Source organism: Homarus americanus, unplaced genomic scaffold (assembly GCF_018991925.1).
Source record: "Homarus americanus isolate GMGI-L3 unplaced genomic scaffold, GMGI_Hamer_2.0 scaffold16861, whole genome shotgun sequence".
Lineage (NCBI taxonomy): Eukaryota > Metazoa > Arthropoda > Malacostraca > Decapoda > Nephropidae > Homarus > Homarus americanus.
The window spans coordinates 1-19,621 of NW_024752029.1; the positions used below are offsets into that span (position 1 = coordinate 1).

General features: G+C 45.3%; 1 long non-coding RNA gene across 1 annotated transcript; it reads right to left on the reverse strand.

Annotated features, from left to right (window-relative positions):
- Positions 1 to 115: 115 nt before the first annotated feature.
- LOC121854921 lies at positions 116 to 16,091 on the reverse strand. Its single transcript, XR_006086667.1, has 3 exons — positions 15,896 to 16,091; positions 12,287 to 12,395; positions 116 to 1,758 (listed from the first exon to the last, which is right to left on the reverse strand). It is a non-coding gene; the product is annotated as an uncharacterized LOC121854921 (long non-coding RNA).
- Between the last annotated feature and the right edge of the window lie 3,530 nt (positions 16,092 to 19,621).

Sequence of the window (19,621 nt, forward strand, 5' to 3'; positions counted from 1 at the left end):
CTCACCGAACGTCTTCTACTGAGCAGCTCCTCACCACACGGCACCTCCAGCACCAGACTGTCTATCATATAACTTATATTATATAAGAAAACCACATTAGAGTTTCCATCCATCCTGAGTGCTAGACAACATCATATCTCGATACCCCTACAATATCATCTTGTGCAGAATTATAAATTATAAATAAATGCCTCTTGGAGATAAATTCCAATCGTATTTTAATTTACTAAGATCTAAAGAAATTATACAGTTGATAGTGAATACATGAGCCCTGCCCCCCCCCTAAAGCTCTTGGCATAAAGACCCCCCCCCTAATCTTAACCAGGCCCTGACCTGGAGGGGTATGCGCAGAGCACACGCATACATGCACAAAACACACACACACACACACATCACAAAGTGCCCCCAAACAGGAAGATAGCTCAGTACACAACTACAGTATTTACATTATTTATAGGATACCATAAGATTCGAAGTAACTCAATGATTTAGGGCTACAGATTGATTTTAATACACAGGGTCCGGAAGAGAAACACCAGCTGACGGTTATATATATATATATATATATATAAATTACCCAAAATTTTTAAACCCAAATTAACCAAAACATTTTATGTACAAGCTTCACTTCTTAAAAATTACATCAGTGAGATGGTGTCCATTGTTATTTACACATTTTTGCAGTTGGGAGCGAAAATTCCCCATTACTCGATGTGCCATTTCGAGAGGTATTGCTGCCACTCCCTCCCTCATGTTGTTTCCGGTCAGTTCAGTTAAACTGCACGTGCGTTCAATGTCGCTTCCCCCACTCCAACGATTTCGAGCACAGCCCGTTTTTAAAAACCGTGAAGTTTCTCTGCCGGACCCTGTACTAATCAGTGGTCGATGTATTCACATACTGTACTTATCAATTTCCTTCCCTTTAAATATCCACACTTATTATTAATTATCTCTCAGTAGTCAGCATACAGTGCATTTCTATCAGTCTTTCCATTCTTTTCTTGAATGTCCTGTCTATCCCAAATCACGTCCATTTCGCTGTCATACTCGATATCACTTTATCCCTCAAATTCAAACATTAAATTCAGCTATTCATTCCTTGCCTAAACCACTTTCTTTCCTTTTTCTTTGGAACATCTACGAGTATGCACTTCACTTATTCATCCTTTTGTCAAATCTCATTTTAAATAACACATACTTGTACTCCATCAGTCAACAGCACTGCCACTCTGTTCTTCTTCCTTCAATGTTCACTTTATGGTCTACACTTGTTCCCATCAGCGTTTTTCTTCTCCCTCCCTTTAAAGCCAAGACTTCCAGGTTCCCATCATTCATAAATTTTTCAGTTGCTCCTTTATCATCCTCCTCATTACATCAACATAGATATTCAAACTCCTATGTTGATATCTATCTTTGGTAGTAAGAATATATAGGGTTGGGTTATTACTCTTCAGCAGCAATTTTCTCCAGAATCCAACGAATATACTTTGTTACTCGAGTGTATATCTGTGGAAGGTTATTGGGCTGGACGCATAATACACCCCTGGACACCACGCCATAGAGAGTGATTTTACCATCCACCATGCAGGCCAGAGGACCTCCAGAGTCCCCACGGCACACGGACGAACTCGAGGTCACTGCCCTGAAGCATGCATTGGACGACGAATAGTTCTTAGCCCCAGCCAGCAGCTGACACGTGCGGTCTACGACGATGGTGGGAGTGAAGTGCAACACTCGTGGGGATGGCCGGAAGGGACGCTGAAATTATATATTTTTTGTAATAAACCTTTACCTTATCAAATAACAAGAGTTTCGTCCAGCTGATCAAGTAAGTCATCAGAATGAAAGACTTCAGTAAGCCATGACGCCAAAGTTTATATGACGTCATCACTTCTGTTGATTCTTATACAGTAATTAGTCTAACGAGTATGTCTCAGCAACGTTCAATTAGCATGATTTATAGGTAGAACTGGTTACATAATGGGGATAAATCCATCAAAATAGCCAGGAAGCCACTATCACTGGGTTAATGTATCACTATTTTAGGAGAACATGACATGCAATGGTTCCCCAGTCTTACGTGATGTTTGTAGTTTATTCATTTCACCACACCCAAACACACGTGCAAATGGGCACACACACACACAAATAATGGAAGCCCCTCGAGATCGAGGATGGCCGGCCCAAGGGCCACCTCGGCGTGAACCCCTAGGCCCAGAGTGACGTTCCAGAACGCGCGCCTATTCCCGCCACGCTTTAAATGCCCAGGGAGGGTTATCAGGTTCCAGTGTGACTATTTGCCTCTCACACAACTCGCTTGGCTACAGGGAAGCTTCCTGAACATAATTACCTACTTTTGTTTCTTTCATTTTCATTGTTTGTCGATTTTATCATGTTGTAACAAAGTAATATTGCTAAAAGTAGTGTAGTATTACTGTAAAACAATGCTATGAGTAGGTTATAAAAGTATTTGTAGTGGATGTCTCCCCTACAAACTAACTGCGTAGCAGCCCGCCACCTGCCATCACATTCCAATGTGCCGCCTTCCCTAGCAACCAAGCGTATCCGCATTCCAATGCCCGCCGTATCTTAGCAACGGAACTATTCACCGGCTACTTCTCGGGTTTTCCCACCATGACTCATAGCCGCTGCTGGGTGTATATAAGCTCTGTCTCTCCCTTGAGATTCAGTCAGACCATTCTTCTGAACTAGCAACACCTCCTCCTCCGCCGCTGCCTGGCTGCCCCTCGCATCTCCTCGCCTGCCTGGCGGTCCTCGCTCCCGCCAGCGAGCATGTCCTTCTCTGAGCTTCCTCACCAACCAATTCTCATTCTGGCCCATCTTCCTGAACAAGCAACATCTCCTCCAGCAAGCTCCACGCTGTTAACATTTCATTCAACCAGGAGGCCAGCAACAGGCAACACCTTCTCTAACGAAGCTCCTGCACATCTACCTCCTTCAACACGATACTCCCGAACGTCTTCTACTGAGCTGCTCCCCACCACACGGCATCTCCAGCACCAGACTGTCTATCATATAACTTATATATATTATATAAGAAAACCACATTAGAGTTTCCTTCCATCCTGAGTGCTAGACAACTTTAATATCTCGATACCCCTACAATGGTGACTCCCGGAGATTAGCACTCACACAGGATGGAGGAGACACTGATCACGCTCCCACTCTTCAAGCAGACACCGGCTCCTCTTCCTGCCTCACGCACCACATTCTGACGACCCCAGCACACCCGTCCTGCCTCAGCCGCCGACCCAGCAGTACCTGCCGTGAGGGAAGCACACAACATCCATCGCCTCCACACCCCCTCTTTTCTCCCTCAGGTACTCCCTGCTAATGTCCTGCACCCTGCTGCTGTCGTGGACCCAGCTGCTGTCACGAGCCCTAATCCGCTTCTGCTGACCCAGCCCCTGCTCCTGATCCAGGCCCACACACACCCCAGCAGGCGCATCTGACGACCCTGTACCTGTCGTGAGGGAAGAACATTCATCGCCTCCACACACCCTTTTTCTCCCTTCTCCCACAGATCGTGTGTATCTAGACAGTTGTATTTCAGCGATCGGCTCATCACGCCATCGCCGTTGTCTCACATGAGGCATGCACCGCCCGGTCTTCCTCACATGTGCTAAGCAACTCTACAAACAACAAGTCTCCTACACCGCCTGGAGGGGAGGGGGAGCATTGTAGTGGATGTCTCCCCTACAAACTAACTGCGTAGCAGCCCACCACCTGCCATCACATTCCAATGTGCCGCCTTCCCTAGCAACCAAGCGTATCCGCATTCCAATGCCCGCCGTATCTTAGCAACGGAACTATTCACCGGCTACTTCTCGGGTTTTCCCACCATGACTCATAGCCGCTGCTGGGTGTATATAAGCTCTGTCTCTCCATTGAGATTCAGTCAGACCATTCTTCTTGAACTAGCAACACCTCCTCCTCCGCCGCTGCCTGGCTGCCCCTCGCATCTCCTCGCCTGCCTGGCGGTCCTCGCTCCCGCCAGCGAGCATGTCCTTCTCTGAGCTTCCTCACCAACCAACTCTCATTCTGACCATATTTCTTGAACAAGCAACATCTCCTCCAGCAAGCTCCACGCTGTTAACAATTCATTCAACCAGGAGGCCAGCAACAGGCAACACCTTCTCTAACGAAGCTCCTGCACATCTACCTCCTTCAACACGATACTCCCGAACGTCTTCTACTGAGCTGCTCCCCACCACACGGCATCTCCAGCACCAGACTGTCTATCATATAACTTATATATATTATATAAGAAAACCACATTAGAGTTTCCTTCCATCCTGAGTGCTAGACAACTTTAATATCTCGATACCCCTACAAAGTATTTTTTGTGGAATTATTACTATTTTATGCATTACTTGCTCTACCAAACACAAAGACAGCGAGGCAGACCGGCGACCCACTGTTGAGTGTTGCCAAGCACTTTTTTATGAAAAATTATGCAAATAAAATATTCTAAATGAATTATTTATAGCAAATATGTATTAAGATCAATAAATACATACATTATTGGCCACTTCGGACACAAAGGCGAGCTAAAAACAGCTGCTAAGTGCCGAGGGAGCACGAGCGTCAGCTGCCAAACCAACACTGTCTCCTAATCTCTCCCTCTCCTCCCTCCCTCTGCATGGCCAGAGAAGTTTCTCGAGGGTCAATATATAGTTTTTCTTACTTCTTTTTTATTGTTTTATCATTTTAAAAGGTTAAAATTATTTTTCGAAAAAATTTATTTTTCTCGATTTACCCCTGGGTGGGGGGGTACTGCCACCAGCACCCTAACCAGGGGCTTAAGGGTTAAGGTGTAGAAGCTGTTGCCAACACAACAACCACACCCTAAGTTAACGAGCTGCATGACCCAGTGTCAAGGAATAGTGCGAGAAAACTGGACAACTCGCCAACTGCACTGGCTAACCATTACCCCGGAATATGATCCGCAAATCGATTAACATCCAGGTTCCCAATTACTGCTGGGTAGACAGAGGCAAATGGCGTAAAGAAACATGTCCATAGTTTCACCCTGCCCGGGATTTGAACTTGGGTCTGCTTGCTTGCGAGGCAACAATGCTGACTATTACACCACTGGTCGCCACACACACACACACATTGACACAGACACACACACACAGGCACACACATGCACACACACATATGCACGCACACACACACACACACACACACGTGAACGCACACAACTACTACTACTTTGCTGTCACTTGGAATTGAGTATGACCATCATCCAGCTATGATAAAATAATATGGGTTTTTAAAGATGTCACCTTCGTTGGTGAGCACTGAGGTGACTAGAGAGGTTGATACGGGACCGGCTGTGCCGGCCACAGATTTTACACTTGTGGAGGGCTACATCTAGTGCAGGAGGGGTGGCGCGAGCATCTTTCCGGCATTGGCGCTTGTCTGCCTTGGTACGTAGTCGTGCTAACTCGAGAGTATTGACACCTTCTCGTGCGGTTCTCCTCCAAGCGTTACAATGTGGAGTAATCGACACCCAGGTGAGGGGGTCGATTTGGCACTTTTTCAGGTTTGTCTTAAGACTATCCTTATACCTTTTAAGTTGCCCGCCGGCGTTACGTTTACTATTCATTAGGTGACTGTAAAGTAATTGCTTTGGCAGTCCATGCAGTTAACATGGCCAGTTCAACATTGTGGTTCACGGATAATGGTAGCCTCGATGCTTCTATAGTTGGTGTCAGCAAGAATACTGGCATGTGTTCTCTCGTCTTCCTAGCGAACTCAGAGGATGAACATAGACTACATTGGTGAAAGCTTTCAAGTGCCTTGAGGTGCCTCCTGTATGTGACCCATGTCTCACTGCCATATAGCAGGGTGGGGAGGACCACATGCAACTTTGTAGATAATCTCAGCTCCCTACAGCTGAAGACACATGTTTGGAGTTTGCCAAAGGCTTGAGATGCACATCTGATCCGATGCTGAATATCTTCATTGATGTCCGTGGTGTTGGACAGGTGGAAGCCGAGATACTGAAAGTGAGTAACATTAGAGAGGGTAGTACCATTAAGCTGGATGGATAGTGGAGGTGTGGCTGAAGCAGGGGCAGGCTGAAAGAGTATCTGAGTCTTACATACATTCACCTCAAGTCCGCAGTGTGCATACACATTTGCGTAGGTGTTCAGGTTCTTCTGTAAGTCACATTCAGTGTGAGTAACAAGGGTGAGGTTATCTGCACAGTGAAGTTTAGTAATGGAAACTTCCGACACCTTTGTTCCTTTTTGGAGTCGTCAAATGTTGAAATGACCCCTTTCCTCTGGTACTGGATGTCAACCTCGCCGGCTAAATTGGCACTGCCACGAGTAAGGAAGGCAGCCACGAAAATAGAAGAGAGTTGGTGCCAGTGCACATCCTTGTTTTATCTCAGTTAGAATGGGGTAGATCTCAGACCGGGTGCCACTGTGCAGGACATTGTCATTCATGCCATCACGGAGTTGCTTCACAATGTCGATGAATTTTGGTGGGCAGCCAAAACGCTATCCCCAGAGAAGATAAGGTTGTGCTCCTTGGCGACTTCAATGCCAGAGTTGGCAGAGATGCTAACATTTGGCAGGGAACCATAGGGAGAAATGGACTAGGCAAGTGTAAACCCAACGGCCTACTCCTCCTCAGCATGTGTGCCACACACAACCTCACTATCACCAATACCTTGTTATGTAGGCCAACAAGTTGAAGGGTTTGTGGCAACACCCACGATCCAAACACTGGCATCTCATTGACTATATCGTTGTCAGAGAAAGAGATCGCAGAGATGTCCTCATCACCCGACCCATGCGTGGGTAAGACCACTGCAACACTGATCATTGACTCGTCAGAGCCAAGCTCTCACTGTATGTCATCCCAAAACGGCAAAGGGAACAAGCCTCCCAAGAGAGGTTTTAACACTAAGCATCTAGAGGATCCAGTGGTAACACATGCTTTCAGAGAGAAGCTCGAACATGGGCTGATAAACAACCTAAATCCCAGTGCCAAATGGGCCAGATCGATAAAATACACCAGGACTGGTCTGTTGAAAATGACCCAGAAATCAATGTACTTGTGCTGCTTTAACTGGACCAAAGCTGGTACCTTCTGCAAGAAGAAAGTGGCGGCCCAGCAGGAACTTTGCAAACTAAAGAATGGCTGGTTTAAAAATAAACCATGTGAAATGAAAAAAAAGCTTGCAGATCAACACAAGATGCACGAATTTTTCAATTCTACTAAAATACTTTAATTGCCAATCCCTCGTGGCGTAGCCCCCCTCCGCTCATCCGACGGTAACTCCACAATTAAAGACGAAGAAGACATCCTTCAGCACTAGAAAGAGCACTACCATTTGCTGCTCAGCCGAAAATCCGATGTGATGTCCTGTCTACCCAGCAGGTCCCTTAGCATCCAGAGCTGACCCATCTCAGCTATCCTCCATTCCTGGATGAGGTAGCTACTGTGACCAAATAGATAAAAAACAAGTGATCGTGGGCCCTTCATGCCCGGTGGCGAATCCGGTGGTACAGTTTACCGAGGCGTGAAAGTACGAAGCTTGTGTTTGGCTTGCGCGCAACCGCCATCCGGCTGACAGCGTATTGCGACATCGTTTTCCAGATGGTCGTGGTTGTTATAATCATGGTTGTGGTTGTTATAATCATGGTCGTGGTTGTTATAATCATAGTCGTGGTTATGATCATAGTTGTGGTTGCTATAATCATAGTCGTGGTTATGATCATAGTCGTGGTTGCTATAATCATAGTCGTGGTTGTTATAATCATGGTCATGAGTGTTATAATCATGGTTGTGGTTGTCATAATCATGGTCGTGGTTGTTATAATCATGGTCGTTGTTATCGCCGCTGGCTTCAGCTACAGTGCTGGCGTGTGATGCCATTCAATCTTTCGATCTGTGACCTCGCCAGTTGTAGAAGTGTTTACAGACAAGTCCTGGTTCTGCTGAGTGGACTGTCTTCAACTGGTGGCGGTGCTGCCCGCCTCTCCATGAGTCAGATCGCCCTCTCTAGTGATGCTGTGAAAACCAGCTTTCTCCTGTCCGAGAATTTGTGCCGGAACAATTTACGCAATACTGCTGTCTCTTGGAACACCATACTGATCTGCATTGACCCGCACTTGTAAGTACGGCCTAAGTGATGACATACCCCTCGGTACTGAAATATTGTTGACTAATTACGCCTACTCGTTTCTACCTAACCCGGAGTAATAAGACAATGCAGAATGAAGCGAAGCTAAGATTAATAGAGTTATGAACTTTGTGTTATGTCAGTATGTTTAATATATTGTAATTAAGATAAAATTGTGTGAGACTAACTAATTATGTATCAGATGGATCACCTTGTAATATTATGAACGCCTTCTCCTCTGCAGGTTTTGACCACATCAATAAATATTGAATGCATCAAAAGACGGGTTTCAATCATTCCCTTCGACTTGCCCGTCACCTGAACGTCCTTAACCAAGGCGTGTACAGTCGTGGTTGTTATAATCATGGTCGTGGTTGTTATAATCATGGTCGTGGTTGTTATAATCATGGTCGTGGTTGTTATAATCATGGTCGGGTTGTTATAATCATGTCATGGTGGTTGTTATAATCATGGTCGTGGTTTTTAATCATGGTCGTGGTTGTTATAATCATGGTCGTGGTTGTTATAATCATGGTCGTGGTTGTTATAATCATGGTCCTGGTTGTTATAATCATGGTCGTGGTTGTTATAATCATGGTCGTGGTTGTTATAATCATGGTCGTGGTTGTTATAATCATGGTCGTGGTTGTTATAATCATGGTCGTGGTAGTGATACTTACAGTATCTAATATACTATAAGAAGGAATAGAATAAAGGTTAGAATAATTACTTAAAGAAATATTCGCCATAAGGAGAGGTTAAGATCATAAAAAAAAATATTTTGAATCACCGATGATCATTCCGAGATAAATTATATTATGAAGAGAAGTAACCTTGATTCTGGTTAGATTAGTCACCATCTGCTTAAGTCATCACCTGTGTTAAGTCATCATAGTCATCATGTACGTTAGTCAGTTTTAGGCCCATCTCACATGACTGACCGACCATCAATGTTCTTTCCGCGCGAGGGTGTTAGTTTTCAATGCGTCTTATTATTTACGCTGGTGGCTGTAAGACCCCATGAGCAACGCTCTTGTGCATTATGCAGAAGACCCGACAGCCTAAGATGTCCCCACACACAACGCTTCCGTGACGCCTGCTGGACCACCACTCCACGACCACCTGATGGAGACACGATGATCCTCCCCATACTGGCCAGGTATTATGTAAATAACATTGATTATGTGTTAAAGGAATGTCCTTCCTTCCTTCTTTAGGCTTTAGTAAGCCCCTTTATAATATTTATACTGTATATACTTGTCACACTTGCCAGATGCTTCTGGTGTTATTGTACAGGGGTACCTTGTGACAGCACTAGGATCCCGCTTCCTCTATCAAGGAATAAACAATTGAAATTGAAATTGAATTGATGTAAGACCTCTTACCCTCACTGACGCAGCTATGGTCAATTTGGTGTTATTCTTGTTTATAAATGCCTTCTAATCTGTCTCAAGACTATCCGTCCCGTCTATTGCCATCCCGATTGTCAGTTTGTCTGCGTGGTGTTTGAATGTAAGCCCGTCTGTACTCTTTATGTCGTCAAATCTGTCTGTCTTATCCGTTGTTGGCGTGTGTCTGCCTGTTTGTCTAATGTGAACCAGTCAGTCAGCTGTCTGTCTGTCATGTTAGTTGCCATATTGTCTATTTGTGCATGTATGAATCTGTCTATTTTTGTCAACCTCCTGTCTGTTTCACTGTCTATATTCACCCTGTGTCTATTGTAGTCATCTTCTCCATGAATTCCTGTTATTATTTTTTTATCTCTTCTCTCTTTCTATGTACAGTCACCCACAGGAATAAGTATACACTGTAGCTGTAAGGTCGTCTGGTAACGTTGAAATTGCGCATCCAGACGCATGATGAAACTCAGTCCCCCCCCCACCTGTTATCTCTAACTATTTTCTGTTTCCCCTTCTTTATTCTTCTATTTACTCATCTTACTTCCTTTACTAATCCAAACAACATTAAAAAAACAGTAGGCTAAGAGAAAAAGTGGGGGGAGAGGAGGGGGCCGTACGATAACTGCAATCGTCTGGCCGGCAGACAGCGTACAGAGACATCTTTTGCCAGCGTAAATAAGATGATTAATTAATGCCTTCCTAAAGAAACCATCGACATGGGACCAGGTTTGTTCCACTCTACGAATTTTTGTGCGATTTTCCACCAAGTTTGATGAAAAACGATTGTGCCATTTCGGCTGCCCAGAACAGATACACACACAGCTAGGCGTATAGTATATTAGAAAACAGACTCGGGGCCCGATGGAATTCCAGCCGAGATCTACAAAGCAGGAGGACCTCTGCATACCAGCTATTTCCACTCTCTCCTGGAGAATATATGGGAAAAGTAGGAAATCCCCTAAGGGAGATCAGTTAGACTGTGGCAACTACCGCAGGATCTCGCTGCTGTCAGTAACAGGCAAGAGTCCTCCTAAACAGACTTCTTCAGGTGGAGGACTTCCTCCTAGAATTTCAATGTGGCTTTAGACCATCACATGGCACCACTGACATGATCCTTGTTGCCTGCCATCCAAGGAAAAGTGCAGAGAACAGCATTGTGACCTGTACATGGACTTCATCGACCTAACTAAGGCCTTTGACTTGGTCAACAGGGAAGCCCTCTGGCGGACCCTAGGCCGTTTTGGCTGCCCACCAAAATTCATCTCCATTGTGAGGCAACTCGACGATGATATGATCGGCAGTGTCCTGCACAATGGCACCCCGTCTGAATTCTTCCCTATCCAAACGGGGGTAAAACAAGGATGTGTATTGGCACCAACTCTCTTTTCCATTTTCTTGACTGCCTTCCTTACTCGTGGCAGTGCTAATTTAGCCAGCGGGGTGGACATCCAGTACTAGATGAAGGGTCTTTTCAACATAAGACGACTCCAGGCAGGAACAAAGGTGTCGGCAGATTACATTACTGAATTTCAGTATGCAGACGACCTCACCCTTGTCGCTCACACTAAACGCGACCTACAGATCCTGAACACCTATGCAGATGTGTATGCACACTTCGGCCTTTAGGTGAATGTACATAAGACTCGGATTCTCTTTAAACCTGCCCCTGGTTCAGCCACACCTCCACCATCCATCCAGCTTAACAGTACTACCCTCTCTAAAGTTACCCTCTTTCAGTATCTCGGCTCCCACCTGTCAAACACCGCAGACATCGATGAAGAGATTCAACATCGGATCAGATGTGCATCTCAAGTGTTTGGAAGACAGTATACTCGTGTCTTCAACTGTAGGGAGCTGAAATTATCTACAAAGTTGCATGTATATCAAGCAGTAGTCCTCCCCACCCTATTATATGGCAGTGAGACATGGATCACATACAGGAGGCACCTCAAGGCACTTGAAAACTTTCACCAACGTAGTCTGTTCCATCCTCCGAGTTCTCTGGGAAGACAAGAGAACAAATGACAGCATTCTCGTTGATACCAACTGTAGGAGCATCGAGGCTACCATTATTTTTGAACAATTTTGTTGGACTGGCCATGTTACCCTCATGAACGACAGTAGATTGCCAAGGCAGATACCTTACACTCACCTCACGAATAGTAAACATCACATGGGCAACTGAAAAGGTATAAAGATAGTCTTAAGACACACCTGAAAAAGTGCCAAATCTACCCTCTTACCTGGGAGACGATTACTGCACACCATAACGCTTGGAGGAGCACCATGAGAGAAGGTGTCAATACCTTTGAGTTAGCCCAACTCCAAACCGAGGCAGACAAGTGCCAACTCCGAAAAGACGCTGTTGCCGCCCCTCTCACACTAGATGTAGCCCCCCACATGTGCAACACCTATGAACGACCCTGCCGGTCCCGTATCGGCCTCGGAGTTCCCCAACGAAGGTGACATCCTTAATAACTCCGAGCGACAGCAAAGTAATAGGGTATGTGTGTGACAGTATAAGCTCATTAGTTATCTTCATTACCGTCGCCCTCTAACAATATTCAGGATTATCAAATGTAGGACCATGTGGTCTCCCTCTGTTGACTGGATGACAATTGTTCCTTCTATATAGATGATGACACTTTAATTTATACTGTACATGTATTTTGTACACAACTGTTGTTATCACAAAGAAGATAAAGTCTTGGACACTTACCTCAGGTACAAAGATCTGTTCGCCCCATCCCATCACCACACATCCCTGCAGGTCATCGTAGGAGTCACGGGCGTCAGGGAGACAGATGGGCTTCACCCTCGGGCCAAACCTGCCCAAGAATAAAATTGTCTTATAACAGGAGGTACGTGAATGTGTCTGTCTGTGTGCACTGTACATAACTTTAAGTTGCGAGTTCAAACCACCATTCTGGTTTATATTCACTACAGCGCTGATATGAACATAAGAATGAAGGAAACTGCAGCCCTGTTTACACCCAACCCATATCGCTCATATATCTGTCCAAACTATATTTGAAGCTTCCCAGCGTGTTGGAGTTAATGATGGTGTTTGGTAACTTGTTCCACTCATCCATTACTCATGTTGGGACATTCAGTTCCCACTGCTGTGAAGGTGGCAGAGTACACTGGTTTGGAAATAGAGTGGAATAAGTAACCAAACATCATCATTAACTCCAACACGCTGGGAAGCTTCAAATATAGTTTTGACTGATATATGAGCGATATGGGTTGGGTGTAAACGGGGCTGCCTAGTATGGGCCAATAGGCCGGTGATACAGTATTCCATAAATTTCAAGTATTCTAGGCTGGAGTGAAAACCTAATTCATCTTTGTTAGACTTCCATTTCATATCCAGAACTTAAGTTGCTGACTGATCTTTATCCACTAGTCCTTCTAATATAAGTTGTTCACGAAGATGAGGGCTATTTGTGACCCTGGATCACTGACCCATTCCCATAAATATAAATGTGCTGATGAAAAAACTTCTTGATCTCTACGATAATTCTTAGTGCGTGTTTTACCCCATCCGCTGTGATCAGGAAGTTTTTTTCTCATGTTTATAATTCTTGTAGATTTTGGGAATCCTAAGATATTGCACATGACTTTATTTTGTACTACTTCCAGGCTATCAAGATGTTTGTAAGGAAGAGTAACAAGATGAGGAGCATGATAGTCAACTATGGATCATATGAAGTGAAGATAGAAGGTACGAGCATAGGTGATGTTAATTCCATAGCTTTCACCAAGTAAGGTTCCAAGAGGTTTAATTCGCTCTAATAGTTTGGCGTGGAGGTTGGCAATGAAGTTCGCATCATTTAAATCAATATTAAAGTTAAAAGGATAAGCAGGGCAAGGATTGAGGACCCTCGTCTTATCAATAGATATTATGAGACCACCACATTCAACAGTCCTCCGAGCAAATGCATCCATTAGGGCTTGGAGCCTGGGTTTGGTATGCACCATAATACAGAAATCATACGTGTAAAACATCGCAGCTTCAGTCGGTTGAACTGGAATGTCAATAATAAGCTTGTGCATCAGTATATTAAGAACATAAGAGCATAAGAACGGAGGAAACTGCAGTGGGCCATACTAGGGGGTCTCGTTTATACCCAACCCAAACGTTTGCACCCATAGAACTTGACACTTCTCCTTGTGGCGTGCCAAGTTCAAATGCTCTTATTCAGGTACTTTTGATTTCCCTAAACAGGACACTGTAGTATGGTATGGTATGGTATGGTATGGTATGTAGTGGTAGTGGTACATGATTGGTATTCAATATATCCAACCTGCCTTGTGTAGATATATTTATTTATACTTTCATAATAGTTATAATAGACAACAACATCATTAGTTAATATACTACAGTGGTCTCAGGTAGGCCTCATGTTTATCTTCTGATATTTTTAATAACAAAATTTGAATAACAATGCGAGTTTACTCAAAATTATAGAACCAGAAAAAATATCTTTACAAAATAGAAATACGATTAATCGATTATCCATGCACAAGTATTCTGGCGTTATCATCACTTGTAAGAGCTCTATGCGATTCTTAGTGAAAAATTTATTTCTGTGATTTTCTGAATCAAGAGATAGACTTTAAATCCTACATACTTTCCTATTGACAATGAGAGACAAACTGTTGTTCTAACTTCTAGACAGGGATGCCGACTCGTGATGTTCAAAAGTCACTATGAGGAGAGTCAATAGTAGCTTTATTTAAAAAAAAAAGGAAGCTAGTTTTTTATATGCTTTGAAATATACATATAAATTGATTTTTAAAAATACTACAATGAAATTTAACATATCACGTAGGTGCTTATATCACTTTTAACAAATTGTAGTTAAGTTGTAGTGAATTTCTCCCTTACAAACGCTGTTTGTCGCTGAGTAGCCGACCCCACGAATTCCTCAGTGTATGCCTAACTGCCATGGCTCTCCCTGTAGCAATGATCACGCATTATTTGTGATTCAAACGAACATTTTTACTGCGGTCTGTACTTGTCCGTATGAGAAGAAGGGCCAAACCTCTCGATACTGAGGTAAAGTCTTATTTTTAATGTCACAAACATCTCGTCTTCAGATTTATAGATTAATCGGCCAAATAATCCGCAAAATGATGACAGAATCCTCAAAAAAAATCCACTCATCGTAAAGGATGATGAAAAGTCACAAATAGGAATTGAAGTTCAGTGCAGGCAAGCAGGCACTTTTTGTGGCAGTACTTCGCCACATGGTAGGTTCCGTAACAGTTGTAACACATCACAGGGGTGAGAACCCACTATCTGATATGACTAGGGGCGCTACACTCCCCGAAGAAGAAATGTTGAACGGAAGGCGGTTCCTTACCATTCCATACAATGACGATACCACAATAGTAATTGGTGCATTATCCTTGTAGATTCTGTTTGCCCTGTAGATGCCCGGAAGATCAAAAGCTTCTCAGGGGACATATTCTTAGGGAAGGGGGTGACAAGGTACAGTAGTCTTTCAACTTTTTAAGGATCGAATCATATCATCCACTTGGGACGACTGTGCAGAATGTTTCTTAAATTTTTGTTTCTTCTTATTCGTCCTAAACTCCTCAAAGCCATCTCCAGTGTGCCCCTGACTGGCCTCGTCATCTCCCTGACTGGGATAGTAAGGAACACTCACTGAGAGACGCCCGTCGCTGACCCATGCCATGGTCAGATTTAGGGGAATTAAGATCTTATGGACAAGCCAGAGAGGTGACAGGTTGACCAGTGGTGATCGGAAAATAGGAACTTAAGTGAATGGGCAGAGTTGTGGGCCATCATGGAGGGCAAGGAGCTATACAGGTTCAGAATTATACAAAGAGCACAGGAATAGTCACAACCTTCATTAATCACAATGAGACATCATTGTAGAATTTGTAGCTGATGCTCGCGCGCACACACACACACATACACACACACACACGAAAAAAGGATAGAACCACACAATTATTTAACCCCTTCAATATGGGGACGCCACTATTAATATTTTATTTAGCTAACGCCAGACAATTTTATTCAGCACAGAGGCAACGCTGTACACAAGGTGTTAACCACAAATAACCAACTCCACAAATCATAGCAAATAATGAATTAATACATTGAAAATGACAAAGACCAACAGTATTATTAATCCGCCACTCTGAACGCACATTCCATTGTTTTATTGTAGAAAAATACAATACAGTATATGTTTTATTCGTTCAGGGTTTTGCTACATGAGGGAGTAGTGAAGAATTCATTTTAGTCTTTGTGTTGGTGATTAATAGAACTTAAGTCAGACGAGACACTCACCTCAGTCCATGTCCTCTCTTCCGTTTGATCTTGATGAGGGCGATGTCGTTGTCGAGGAAGCCGTATGCACTGTACTTCTCATGTAGCCAGATTTTGTCGACGGAGAAATCCTGAGAAAAGTACAAGTTGGTGTCACTGTGGCCTAATCATACAAGTATATTTTTGAAGATAATATAAGACAAATATCATTACTTGGGTTACTCACAGTATTGGGAACAAACTAATTCACGTAAACACTATTTTATGAATATGGTTTACAAATTTAATCATATAGAAATATCTCGGCCTATGTGCAGTTGGAATAACATTGATTTAGTCTGTCCACAAATAAGGTGTATATATTGCTGTATTAATTATGTAAGAATATTCTAGAATGTATCGTATCATTTTTTTTTATGATTGTAAGACTCGATCAGAGTAGAATGTTCTAAAATCTCACAGACATCTCTGGGTTACTCTAGGATGTTAGAGACGCGTCTGATGAGGCGTATATAAGCAGAGTTCCTGCTGGACCCGGAACTCTGAAGACCGCCCTCTCCCTTGTACCATTGTTGGCCATCTTCCCGGACCGGACCACCCACGACTGTCATCGTCCACAACAACTCACGAGCGTTCTCGGTTTATCGAGCATTAGCTTGCCCTCCCCACTGGTGGTGTGAGTGACCCACACTCCAGCTGGAGAGCAGTTATAGCGCGATATTCCCGGCGTGGTTTGAGCTCTTTTCCTTCTACTACCATTTTTCCTTTTTCGCTCTGGCCTAGGGACCTGCACCCTCAAAAGTGTATTCGTCCTGCGGTCCCCCCTGTAACTGTTCACCTCCCTCCCAGGAGATTGTGAACACGAAAGGGGGTCGGAGCAAAACCCTCCCCAGCCGAGTCTTTCCAGGAAAACCGTGATCGTGCGGGTCCACCTGGAAAGAGGGTAGCAATCCTTATCCTTCCCAAATAGGCACACTTAGCTCACGTCTATAAGTGAGCAGTCACATACACTAGGAAGTAGGCTTCCCCAATCGGGGCTCCGGGAGAGAAGCTCAGGAACCACTCTACGACCACCAGCTAGTGGGGAGTGCTGTAATTCCTCTGCTATTTACTCAACCGGAATAGGTAGGATCTAAAAAAAAAAAAAATAAATAAACCCGGTTATGGAGCGCGTACGCCCTCCTAACCGCGATCCCCGCCTGAACCGCCAACCTGACGACCCGAACCACGACAGGCTTCGCACAGAGAAAGCAGACCAGTTACGCGCCTTCAACGAAGCCCTGAAAAGTAGGAACTCTGCCACCACCTCCAACAACTCCACCACCACCACCACCTCCACCACCACCACCACTGCTACCGCTACTGAGGACAACTGGACGAAGGTAGAAAATAAGAAACGCCGACGTGCCTTTTCGGGAAACGATTGCCGTCAAGCAGCCCCCAAGGCACCCATCACCACCACCAGCTCACCTCCAACGACACTGCCAAAATTCCGGATCACGAAAACGGACGCAAAAACAACATATGCCGCCGTCACAGAGATGGAAAAGCAAAACCCACTGGCCAAGTTCTCAGTGCGGCCCAACCTAAAGGGGGAGATGATCGTTCACCCCAAAGACAAGAACTCCGCCACCACCCTCGACACTTACCTACAAAACACCACCACCATTACTTCAACCAAGCTAGACCCCGCCCAGAAACTGATGAAGTCGGTAGTCCTCCGGTACCCAAAGGAACTACCTCTCGAACCCCTGGAGAACCACCCGAAGATCCTAAAAGCCGAGAGATGCTCTCCCCTGTCCGACAAGACGGCCACCACGAAACAAGTCCTCATAACGCACTACGGCTCACCCCCCAGCACCATAGACCTCAAAACCTGGGGGATCTACGAAGTGAGGCCCTTCGTCCCAGAGCCCCTGCGATGCTTCAGATGCCAGAAATACGGGCACCATCAGACAAGGTGCACGTACAGGGAAATCTGCGCAGTCTGCGCACAGAAGCACGGCACACAGTCCTGCCTCACCAAACTGAAAAATGGGGAAAAAATTGCCCCCAAGTGTGCCAACTGCGGGGGCAAACACCACGCCTGGAATCCTGGATGCTCCGAGAGAACAAAGAGGGTCCAGGCAAACCGACCAGCAGCAAGACCGGCCCCCACCGCCTACACACCAGCCCCACCAAGTACCTTCGTGTGGGGAACCCAAAGGCCCAAACAACAAAGACAACCTCCTCAGCCAGTCAACACCCAAAGTGCAGCCCAGTTTCCTGGCCTCACTACAGCCACACCTCAGCCACCCAAGCAGCAGAGAACGACAACCACGAGAAAGACAAAAGAAGCACACACCAAGGCACCAGAAGGAATGATACACATATCAGACCTAGCCAATGTACTGACGACCTTCGCGGAGGGCCTAGCCGGACTACTGGGCCACAAGATCCAACCCACACAGCTCCAAATACTCATGGGGAGCGTCCTCGGGCAAGTCGCCACAGCTCCAGCCACCTCAGTGGAGGAAGCCACGCCGGTCCGCACACGAGTAACAGCCGAGGTACACTCTACACCGAAGAAGGCCACCAGAGAACCCAAAACACCGACAGCTCCCAAGATACCGACAGCTCCCAGAAAGAAACTGGACGTTTCAACTCCCCTGAACCGAACCACGGCCCAGAAGGCAAAAACCACAGAACACGAAGACATGGACCTGATTCAGTTGGAATCGAACTTGGACATCTCCATCGAGGACCACCAGAAGTCCCCGATGAAACAGTGGTGGAAAACGTCAGCACCCTGAACATCCTAACATGGAATGCTCAGGGCATCAAAAACAAGAAACACCTCCTACAAGAAGCAGCAGCCAAGGACAAGCTTGACATCATACTCCTACAAGAAACACTTCTACAAGAACACCACTGTTTCAAATTCAGCGGTTACAAGACATACAGGAGGCATTTCACGCAGGCGTCAACAAGAGGATGTATGATCTTGGTCAAGTCAAGCATACCCTCCGCCGATGTCACGCAGCAATTTCCATGTGGGGAAAACATCGAGACACAGGCCGTCAAAGTAACCCTCCAAGAACGGGAATTAACTGTTCACAACATCTACAAGAACCCAAGGGGCTCACTGGAGGTTACTCAATTATTTGCTTCGGCCGCCGACCACGCCACACTCATAGGAGGGGATTTCAACGCACATCATCCCTTCCTAAGCTCGGCAAGCCCCACAAATGAAGACGGCCTACACCTATACACCACCTTTCAAGATACACCCGAGATCTGCCTCCTGAACACCGGAGAGCCCACCCACACTAGGGGAGGAAGGCTAGATCTAACCTTCGTCTCCAGTGCACTACAGCCTTCGGCCTCCTGGCAGATACACCCCACGCTGACCAGTGACCACTTCGCCACCCTAACAACGCTGAAGGTGAACAAACTCCCCACTCCACCCCCCCCGAGATGGAGATACAACACTCAAAAGGCAGACTGGGGACTCTTCAAGAAACACCTGGCTAAGTGGCGCGAAAAATCACAGCCGGCCGGCGCAGCACCCGCGGATGAGACAACCCTCCACCACCAATTGGTCGAGGCGTTTCACCTAGCGGCAGAAGAGGCTATCCCAAAAACAAAACCCACATCAAGACAGTACAATGATTACTGGTACTACTGTCCCAGGGTGAAAGAACTCAACCACAGAGTGAACATGGCCCGAAGAAACTACAGGAGACATCCCACGGCAACAAACAGACA